Here is a 9,576-nt window from a genome sequence, read left to right as displayed (position 1 = left end):
CTCAAGATACCATCTACATGTTTTGTTAGCCTATAAAATGCTACCAGATTAAGTATTATTAACCCTATTTTACCATATGCAGCATACAGAAATTAATGATTTGTGGTGTTGAGAATGCTCATGGCTAAGTTTAATTTCAATAGGAATTGATGCTCTGCACCTAGATCATGAATCTAGGGCTGAATATTATGCATAGTCTAGCCAGGTTTTTATTCTGTCCTCACAACTATGTGGTGTCTGAGAGCCTGTAAGAAGGAAAGCATGTCTCCTGTGGACTTGATCTATCTAAGAACAAACTTAAAAGAAGAATCAGTGTGAAACAAATGAATTGTCAGAAGTTAGAAGAACAGAACCAATAGGGGAAACAGATTCTGAAGATGAAAGGATGGTTGAAGCTAAAAAGGAAAATACATCCAACAAATTTAAAATGAGAGATGTGAAGAACAAAGTCTGAAACTTGAAGAAAGCAGCTTTCAAAATTAATGTGCAAGAAGCGAGAGTCCAGGGAAAAGAAGAAATAGGAAGAATTTTAATACTGTACACAAAGAAAAGGAGAGAGCATTTCAAGCAGAAGATATTTTGGTACTGAAAGTTAAAATGTGAATATTTCCTGGGATAAACTCATTCCTGGTGTAACTCCACTGAAGTTATTCCACTATGTGGAAACAGCTAAATGACATTACTGTAAATAAAGAGATGAATCCCGAGTGGAATCTAGTCACAGATGTTATTAATAAGTATATTTGAACCAGAAGAACTAAGGGTATCGGTGCATTCTAGCTATGGTTACTTGTTTTGTTGATCCTACCATCTGCAATGTGGTAAATGTATTTTTAGAACAAACATGTAGGGCTGAAAGGGACCTTGAGAAGTCATGACCAGCCACTTGCACTGAGGCAGGACCAAGTAAGCCTAGACCATTCCTGACAAAAAATTGTCCAGCCTGTTCTTAAAAACCTCCAAAGATGGGGATTCCACATCTTCCTTTGGACGTCTATTACAGAGCTTAATAAATCTTCTAGGTAGAAAGCGTTTCCTAATGTCCACCCTAAAATCTCCCTTGCCACAGATTAAATCCATTACTTCTTGTCCTACCTTCAGTGGACATGGAAAACAATTGATCACAACCCTCTTTAGAACAGCCCTTAACATATTTGAAGACTATTACCAGATCCCCCTCATGCTTCTTTTCTCAAGATTAAACATGACCAATTGTCTTAAACTTAAAGGCTATGTCTGCACTGCAGGCTTCCTGCACAAGAACTGTTTTACGCAAGAGTTCTTGTGCAAAAGGTCTTGCGCAAGAGTGCGTCCACGCTGCCATGTGCTTTTGCACAAGAGCGTCCATGGCAGTGTGGATGCTCTCTTGCTCAAGAAAGCTCTGATGGCCATTTTAGCCATAGGGATTTCTTGCATAAGAAACCCCAGTTGCCCATCCACACTGCCTTCTTGCGCAAGAGGGCTTATTCCTCGTGGGGAGAGGAGTAACTCTCGCACAAGAAGCCCTCTGTTCCGACGCTTTACTGTAAATTTACTTCCACAAGAACGCATGTGCAGTGTGGACGCTCCACATGTTTTTTCGCAAGAACACTTGTTCTTGCGCAAAAAGCCTGCAGTGTAGACGTAGTCAAACCATTTATCATTTTTGTTCCTCTTCTCTTGACTTTTTTCCAATTTGTCCCCATCTTTCCTGAAGCGTGGCACCAGAATTTGACACAGAACTTCTGCAGGGGCCACACTGTCCATTACCTTCCATGTCTTACATGTGAAACTTCTGTTAATATGCCACACAATCTAAGTCTTTTTGTATTACAGTGTTGACTCTCATTCAATTTGTGATCCACTTTAACTCCAGATCCTTTTTCAGCAGCACTGCTCCTTAGACAGTTATTTCCCATTTTGTAGTTGTTTATTTTCCTTCCTAAGTGAAGTACTTTGCATTTGTCTTTATTTAATTTTATCTTGTTGTTTTCAAACCAGTTCTCCAATTTGTAAATGTTGTCTTGAATTCTAATCTTGTCCTCCAAAGTACTTGCAGCCCTCCAAGTTTGGTATCATCCACATATTTTATAAACTGTTCTTCACTCTATTCTCCACATCTTTATGAAGATATTGAACAGTATGAAACCCAGAACTGACCTCTACAGCAACCCACTAAACACACACTCACAGTTTGACAGTGAACTATTGATAGCTATTCTTTGAGTATGGTCATAAAAGTTGTGTATGCACCTTATAGTAATTTCAACTAGACCACATTTCCCAAGTTTGCTTAAGAGAATGTCATGTGGGACGGCATCAAATCCCTTACTAAATTAAGATATATATCACATCTACTGCTTACTACCTATCCAATAGACAAGTAACCCCATCAAAGAAGGAAAACAAGTTGGTCTGGAATCATTAGTTTTTGGCAAATCCATGCTGACTATTCCTTATAACCCCATTATCCTCCAGGTGCTTATAAATTATTTGTTCCAGTATCTTTCAAGGTACCAAATTTAGGCTGACTAGCATATAATCCTCACAGGCCCTCTTTGTTTTTTAGAGATAGCCACTTTGCTTTTCTCCAATCTTCTGGGACGTCATCTGTCCTCCATCTGTTCTTAAAGATAATTGATAATGATTTTTACACTTCTTAAGTTTGTTCTTTAAGTACAGAACAAATTTCATCCAACCCTGCTGACCTGAATTTATCTTACCTATCTACATATTTTACTGTTCTTTCCCAGTTTTGGCTTTCTTTCCCCCTGCTCCCTCTCCCACGCTTGTTAATATTGGCTACGTCTACACTGGCCCCTTTTCCGGAAGGGGCATGTAAATTTCACCTATCGTAGTAGGGAAATCCGCGGGGGATTTAAATATCCCCCGCGGCATTTAAATAAAAATGTCCGCCGCTTTTTTCCGGCTTTTAAAAAAGCCGGAAAAGAGCGTCTACACTGGCCCCGATCCTCCGGAAAAAGCGCCCTTTTCCGGAGGCTCTTATTCCTACTTTGAAGTAGGAATAAGAGCCTCCGGAAAAGGGCGCTTTTTCCGGAGGATCGGGGCCAGTGTAGACGCTCTTTTCCGGCTTTTTTAAAAGCCGGAAAAAAGCGGCGGACATTTTTATTTAAATGCGGCGGGGGATATTTAAATCCCCCGCGGATTTCCCTACTACGATAGGTGAAATTTACATGCCCCTTCCGGAAAAGGGGCCAGTGTAGACGTAGCCATTGTGTTGAGTATCTGTTCATCATTAGGATTTTTTTCAATGAAGATTGAAGCAAAATAGGCACTAAGCAGCTTAGCTTTCTTGATGTCAACAGTAGGGTTCTACCAAATTCATGGTTTACTTTGGTCAAATTCACAGCCATGGCATCATCAATTTCTTTATTTCAGACTTTTACATCTGAAACTTCACAGTGGGGTCCCTGATTCAAAAGGGAATTGAAGGGGATTGCAGGATTGTCACATTCACTTCTGTGCTGCCTATTCAGCCCAGTTCTGAAGGCAGTAGCTATGAAGTTTCCTGAATTTGGAGGAAGCTCCCAGCAGTGGAGGTAGGTGCAATCTCCCCAGTGATGTTGGAGAGGCCCCAAACTGGGGCTCCTGCTAGTCAGAATTGGGGCAAGTGGTAGATTAACATATGGGCCCAGGGCCCCCTGGATACCTTAAAAATTGGTGCCTCAGACCAGGCAAGAGCCATGGGGTGGAAGCCCCAAGTCCCAGCATGTGCTGTGTAGGCTAAAGCCCAGATCTGGGGTGCCCTGAATCTCACCCGGAGCCAGGGAGGATGAAGCCCTAAACCTGGGCTCCCTAAGCCCCAGCTGGAGCTTTGCAGCGGGAGAGGAGTGAAGCCTGGAGTTCAGTCATCTGGGTGGGGAGCAGGGGGAGGGTGAAAGGGCATGGGATGGAAGCCCTGAGTCCCAGCTGCTGCACAGGTGTCCTTCAGCTCCAGCAGGAGCAGCTAAGAGGGAGCTGGAATCCTAAATCCAGGCAGGAGCCCTGGGGGGCAGGGGAGGCCCGAACTGGGCAGAAGCTGCAGGGGCTGGAGATATGGGTGGTGGCAGCCTGAGGGGTCCCTAGCCCCTGCAGGAACTACAGCAGGCAGGGGAGCAACAGCACGGAGTCATGACAGAAGCCGCAGGCAGCAGCAACTCCAGTACGGGTGCTCTGAGCCTGTGCAGGAGTCCAGAGCCCAGTTCTGGAGCTGCTCATCTCACTTCTTTGCTGTCTATGAACGTGGGTCTGATGTCCCTCCAATAACAGCTGAGCAGGGGGAAAAGGCCTGTCCTTCTCCAGCCTGGCTGATTTCCAGATCAGATTTCCGAGGCCAAGGCTAATGTCATAGTCTGTGCCATGTTTTTCATGGCCGTGAAAGTGGTAGGGCCCTAGCCAGCAGTTATTAGCTCTCCTTTCTCTTGTTTGTAATGCATAGTGCCGGAACTAGGACAGCTAGTAGGGTGGGGGTAGGGGAGAGAGCAGTGTTGCAGTACTCCTTCCTGGTTTGAAGTAGCTTCCCTTGTACAGAAGGCTTACAGTTTGGTTCAATGACTCTCAGCCTCTCCACGATAAGAATTGTTCCAGCACCTCAACCCTAATGTATTTCAAGAACCCTTTATTAGTGCTTTTTATGTCGTTTCCGTGTTATACCTCACATTGTGCCTTAGCCTTTCTGATTGTGTCCCTACCTACTTGCTCTTGGAATCCTCCATAGCAATTCGGTGGTGTTTCCACTTTTTGTGAGAGTCCTTTTTTAATTTTCAGATCATTAAAGGTTTTTTTGGACATTAATGTGCTATATAACATCAGATGTGCCATGGCTCAGGCTAAAACATTATACCAAGGTGGAGGGGTCTATGAAAATCTTTCTTGTATTGGGAATGATTATTAAAATTTGGGTAGATGTGTGTCATCCTGATGGAAAAGGGCCCAGACACTATATGGTGCAAAGCTTCCTATTTGAATGGGTCCTAGACAAGCTGCTGGATGTCTTACTACTCGTAAGATTGCAGCCTATATGTTATTTCACACGTATGGCAGAAGAAATACAAGGTTATATACATAAACTACTTTTACCTGTTACTCAGCAACCAAAGGTCAGCCAAATAACAGAGATTCCCTGCAATGAATAACTACCCCAGCAAGAATAGTCAAGAGTATGTATACAAGCAGTCCCCGGGTTACGTACAAGATAGGAACTGTAGGTTTGTTCTTAAGTTGAATTTGTATGTAAGTCGGAACTGGCGTCCAGATTCAGCTGCTGCTAAAACTGACCAGCGGCTGACTACAGGAAGCCCGAAGCAGAGTTGCTCTGCCCCAGGCTTCCTGGAATCAGCCGCTGATCAGTTTCAACAGCAGCTGAATCTGGACACCTGGGACAGAGCAGCTGGGGCGCTGCGGGGAGCAACCTGGCAGCACCCCAGCTGCTCTGCCCCAGGCGTCCCCAAGTCAGCAACTCTGCCTCGGGCTTCCTGTAGTCAGCCGCTGGTAGGTTTCAGCAGCGGCTGACTTGGGGACGCCTGGGGCAGAGCAGCTGGTCGAGTAGCGCTGCTCCTCGGCGCTACTAGACCAACCCAGCAGCACCCCAGCTACTCTGTCCCAGGCGTCCTGATTCAGCCACTGCTGAAACTAACCAGCAGCGGCTGAATCAGGACGCCTGGAGCAGAGCAGCTGGGGTGCTGCCGGGTTGGTCCAGTAGCGCCGAGAAGCGGCGCTGAGGGACCAACGGGCAGCGCCCCAGCTGCTCTGCCCCAGGCGTCCGCAAGAAGAGCCTGGTCTGCTGGGGGGGGAGGGGGGGCCAGGCGCATTAACTGCGCCTGCCCCCCCCCCCCACGGACCAGGGAGACGTGGGCGGTGGGACCAAGACGTGCCACGGTCCTGCCGCCCGGGTCCTCCGTGGCTTTGCTCCATGTCTCCCTGGTCTGCTGGGGGCCACCCCCAGCAGACCAGGGAGATGCGGAGCAGCTTTTCTCGCCCCGGAGGACGCGGGCGGTGGGACCGCGGCGCGTCTTGGCGGTCCCGCCGCCCGCGTCCTCCAGGGCGAGAAAAGCCCTGTTCGTAAGTATGGATCCGACAAGTCGGATCCGCGTAACCTGGGGACTGCCTGTACTCAAAAGTGCATAGCATATTTTGCTGGATGACTGCGTTTTACTATCTTTAATGGCACTAGAAGCCATTCCCAACTCCTTTTTGTTGTAGCAGCAACATTTTGGCACCACGTGATGTTACAGGTACGATCTCTAAATAACAACCAAACCTAAGAATAATCCTTAGAGAGAGAGAGAGACGTGGCAAACTGTGTTAAACAAGAAACCAGAAAGCTATTGGTTATAAGCTTAACTTCTGAAAAAGTACATCACCCTTTCTTCCAAGATCTACTGCCTAAGTATTTATTTAAATAGAACTTGTGACAATCTAAAATAATGCTCTCTGATGGCTCCCAATATTACAGGAACCATCCTTTTTGCAATAGATTACAGTAGATTGCAACCATCTTTCCCACAACCCTTTGCTTTACTTTTCTATTCACTTGCACAGTGGTCTCTCTCTCGCTCTTTGGCTGTTTCTCCTTCTCGTGTTCCTTTCTGTTTCTCTCACACACTCATTCGGCTGCTCTATTTCCATTTTGGTGTTTTTTGTTGGTCCCGCTCCTCTTTTTTCCAATCTTCCTGTCCCTTCCATCCCTGGTAGACTACAAGCTGTTCAGCAGGGAGGCAGAACTGTAAGAACTGTGAAAATTAAAGCAGCCAATAGACTATGCCATTTGCATCTGTGCCCCATGAACCTGGTGGGCCAGTAGACTATCTGTGCAAGCGACAGCCTGTGGTTTGTGTCACAGCTGCAATCATCTTTTCTCAGAATAGCTTGAAACCATTTGTGGCCTTTAGTCTCTTATCTAGTTTCAAGATCAACTTCCTTAACTCTGTTGCCCTCTAGATCCAAACTATTTTATTCCATTTTTGCCTGATTCCTGAACTTTTCTGCTTTAATTTAGTCTAGTAGAAGCTAAACATATACTATTCTTCCTTAACATAACGTGTGTACTCACACAACACATGTTACACTGGCCCTTGTCTCAAAATACACATTTGACTGGAAATAATAAATTACACCTAACTGAGATTCATTTCAGGCTGCTATTAGAATTTCTCTCTCGTGATGAAAGATTTGGTTGCATGTTTCACCATGGTCTGTAAACTCTCCATTTTTTACAACAGCTTTCTTTCAAATGGTCATAAGCCATACAAGCTTGGCTTTTGGGGAAGATGAGGACTTTAGTCATGCAAGTTGACACCATAGTACTTCACACTAAATGCACTGAAATAATTTTAGATGCTTCTAAAAAAAAATAAATCCATGAAAGCCATGAAACAAACCACTAGCAACAAAAATGGAACACTCTTGAAGGAGATAGGATGTGGTGGTGAAGAACAAAGCACGCTAAGAAAGTAGTTAAGAAGGTGCCCTTTCGTGCCTTAATGTTAGAAAGCAAATGGTACATTTTCTCCTTAAATACATCTGGGCTACGTCTAGACTGGCATGATTTTCCGGAAATGCTTTTAACGGAAAAGTTTTCCGTTAAGAGCATTTTTGGAACAGAGTGCCTAGATTGGCACGGACTCTTTTCTGCAAAAGCACTTTCCGCAAAAAAGCCCCGATCGCCATTTTCGCGATCGGGGCTTTTTTGCGGAAAAGAAATCAGACCTGTTTACACTGGGACTTTTGCCCAAATGGGAGAAGCATAATATTTCCACAAAAAGCACTGATTTCTTACAGTAGGAAGTCAGTGCTTTGCAGAAATTCAAGCAGCCAGTGTAGACAGCTGGCAAGTTTTTCCGGAAATGCGGCTGATTTTCTGGAAAAACTGGCCAGTCTAGACACAGCCTTGGAGTCAGCATAGGAATATGTAGGTCTAGTCTCTTTAATTCTTTATGCACTCAAATCAACAGAACAGCTGAATATACCTGCAGCAGTGAAGCTGTTAAAGCTGCATTTCCTTGTTTGTGTTTGTGCCACCTTCTTAGCATTCTTCCAGCATAGTTTCTGGTGTATGAATTAAATTTTAATTAACGTTTCCTGCGAGAAGTAAGGATCCTATTATTAGCCACTGGAGGTGTTAATTTGTATAAGAATCTGAATTTTTATAAGGTATTTCCCTCTCTGACCTCCCGAAGCAGGCAGCTTTGATACAAATTGGTTTAATTTGGCCACTTTTAGAAGATCATGTAACAATTAAAAGAAAAACAAATGAAATTAAAATAAAATTCAATCTGCCCTTTCAGTAATATGACTTCTGATTCAATTTTATCAAGTCTAATGAATAAAAAATGAGATTTCCCCCTTTCATTCGTGTGTGAAACACGCCAGCATGTGGATCTGACAGTGCCACCTGCTGACTAATTGCTGCCAGTAACTTTCTGTTCTTGGATTACTACCTTTGGAATTTTAGTAATTATGTACCATTATTAAACTGCTCAAAATGTACAAGTGTTGTGTGTGTGTGTATATATGAGAAGATGGGGCAAAGTTTTCAAAAGCATCTAAATGACTTATTTTTAAAAGGGGGCTAGCTACATAGAAGTCTAAGTATCACCTGAAATCATGTAGATGCATTTGACAATTTTAACTATGACCTCTGTAATGAGTTTATATCGTGATTTTAGGTCCAACAGTGAATAGAAGCAAACAATTGAGAAAGGTTAGGGTAAAGAAAGAAGAGGTAAGTTCTCCCTCTTCAGTTTAGGCACGTGCACATGTTCATTGCTCAAAAGGTAAGTCTTAAGAAGATTTGACAGAGAAATTTAGGTAAATTCTGACTATTTAATTCTATTCATACAAGATCCAACCTATACTTGGTGTTGAATAGTGCAGCGATATTAAGTGTTACACTATGGCAAATTAGAGGGATGACTAGCATGAACACATACTGCTTACTATAAACGTTGCAAATTCATGACCTTGGTTGTGTGTTTTGGTTTATGAAGCACTTATAAAATCTCACTGCACCAATACAAAGATTAAAGCATATGCCATGATATTTCTGAACGGTATTAAAGAGCTCTCCTATGAGAAGCCATGGCTGGCTCCAATTACACTGTCACAGTGAAGAACCCAGGCTTATGACCAAAGCTCAAGAACGAAAGACATTTCAGCAATATTTTATATTGACCCATAACAGAGAAGATTACCTTTTCTTTCTTTTTTTTAATAGCTATATGTATTAAGCACGTAGCTGCCATCATTGCCAACACCAAAAGGTTTGATCTTAAGAGTGTTTCTACAATCATGTTCTCTACAGAAAGGCTAGGCATTTCAGCGAGGCAGCTCCCGCTTTCCAGACCTAGTGTCATTCCTCTATAGGTAAATAGGAAGGATTTTTTAAAAATTGAGTTACTACCCATTTTCCCTTTCCATCTTATGCTGTATAGAGGGCCTGAAATATTTCTCAATACTCTAGCCTCCTTGTGATTCATCTTAAAACTAGCATGAATGTCATCTCAGAAGCTTCTTCAGCAAAACTAGGGAAGATCAGAGTGTCTTTGATCAGATTTTTCATGCGTGTTTGCTCACACTATAATTGGGTAAGGAATCGAA

The sequence above is a fragment of the Pelodiscus sinensis genome, chromosome 4 (assembly GCF_049634645.1).
Source record: "Pelodiscus sinensis isolate JC-2024 chromosome 4, ASM4963464v1, whole genome shotgun sequence".
In the NCBI taxonomy this organism is placed as follows: Eukaryota; Metazoa; Chordata; order Testudines; family Trionychidae; genus Pelodiscus; species Pelodiscus sinensis.
The sequence above is the reverse complement of the archived record's forward strand: the minus strand, read 5'-3'. Positions refer to the sequence as shown.